The following is a 2066-nucleotide window of genomic DNA, read 5'->3' as shown; positions in this document are numbered from 1 at the left end:
TTAGTACAGGAAAACTGGATCAGTAAATTGCAACACTTTTCTGGAAATGTGATGTTAATTCCTGACACTTGGATAATCTGGTTCTCCTGTCCATAGCTGTTACATGCTGAAAAGTATGTCTCTACCACTCCTTCTTCATGTCTGGGTACAATAAATAGTCAAAATCTAGGGACTCATAGTCTAGGAATTCTCTTCAGGCTGCACAGACAAGAACACATGAAGCTCCTATATGCCTGTGACCCAAGGCAGAAAATAGTATCTCCTGGTGGGATTCTGAAGTTAAGTCCACTCATCTCTGCTGCTCCTTGGCCTATCATCTAGAAAGGAAAAAAGCAACTATACAATTGACCCCCTTTTCTATAGATCCAGGACAAAGATATTGATCTGACCCACAATAAGCTGAGTCAATTATTTAATCTCCAATCATTGAGACCCATGACCCTCCATGAGGCAAGGAGGCACATATCCTCGATAAATATACAATTGAAATTTTGAGATGGTGGAGCTAAGATGACAGAATACAAGCAGGGATCTTGCTTGAGCTCTCCCCCAAATCCCTCAAAATACCTGTAAAAATGACTCTAAACAAATTCTAGAACAGCAGAAGTCACAAAATGACAGTGTAAAGCAAATTTCTAGCCCAAGATAATTTGGAAGATCAACAGGGTCTATCATACCAGGTTGGGAGCAGAGTGCAGTCTAGCATGGGCCATGCAGGCACAGATCAGTTGAAGCAGGTCTTAGGAGATTAAATCATTGGCAGCTGTTGGGGTTTCCAGACTTTTCAACCTACAAACACCAAAGACAGCTTCGAAAGTCAGTGGGAAAGGTATCTCACCTGGGTGAGAGAAGAGAGGTCAGGTCCTAACCCCAGTCCCAGCCCCAGCCCCAGCCCCAGGGCTATGCCACAATGGTGGCTGCTTCTGGAGCTCTCAGCCCACAGATTGTGGGGGAATTGAGCAGCAGATCTGAGTCACAGTCTTGGGACCCAGGACCCTTGTCTTGGGACAAGGAAGAGTGCTGGTATGGCGGAGCTTGTGGTGGCAGTGGATAGAGAATCCTCCTCATACCTCCAAAGCAGTAAAGAGTGCTTGTGGTTGCTCACAAACCAGAGCACTGATCATGAGAGGAATAAACACCTCTCTCTCCTTTGATCATACCACTTTGGAAGAATTGAAAATTTATGGGTCCCTAGAAATATCTCTGAAAACAGCTACACAAAATCCCTGAAACTTGGGGCAGTACACCTTCCATTTAACAAAGAGCTTAAAAGTCAAGTAATTGGCTGGGAAAATGAGCAAAGAGGGGAAAAATCAGACTACAGAATCTTACTTTCTTGGTGGAAAGATATTTACTTACATCCTTGATGACAAGGAAGATCAAAGCATATTACCACAACAAGACAACAAAGTCAAAGTTCCTGCATCCAAAGCCTCCCAGAAAAATATGAATTGGTCTCGAGCCATGGAAGAGCTCAAAAAGGATTTTGAAAATCAAGTAAGAGAAGTGGAGGAAAAATTGGGAAGAGAAATGAGAATGATGCAAGAAAATCATGAAAAATACAATCAAAATTTCAATTAAAGGGTCACCTCCCTGCAACTTCATAAAGATGATGAGGGAGCTCCACTGATTATCTCCTAAATATATGTAAAAGAATATAACAAAGAACCTTTCAGACTTTGGCTACATCTGCAAATGAAAGACCTGGAAATGTGGCATGATCTTTTCTCCTGGGCTTGGCATTGCCTATTCTTTTTTTCCCATCTGCTGGACTACATGAGACAATGGAGAAAACTTAAAGAGTTTGAAAACTTCAGAACTCTGAACCCCAGAGATGTTTTATAGTCCTTAGGCAAATAATGGTTATTGAACTTCAGGGAATGAAAATTTGGGAATATGGGAATATGGAATGCTCATCACAAGTTATGGTGAAGATCTTGACCCAGGGGCTCAGAACCCAAATATACCTAATGGTATGTTAGCTAGCTGGGAGGAATCTAATTTTTGTCCAAAAGAACTTGACACTTCAGTCTAAGAATCTCTGACTAAGGAACTGAAAGGTCTTA

The sequence above is a fragment of the Notamacropus eugenii genome, chromosome 1, assembly GCF_028372415.1.
Source record: "Notamacropus eugenii isolate mMacEug1 chromosome 1, mMacEug1.pri_v2, whole genome shotgun sequence".
Taxonomy (NCBI): domain Eukaryota; kingdom Metazoa; phylum Chordata; class Mammalia; order Diprotodontia; family Macropodidae; genus Notamacropus; species Notamacropus eugenii.
This window is presented reverse-complemented; position numbering follows the sequence as displayed.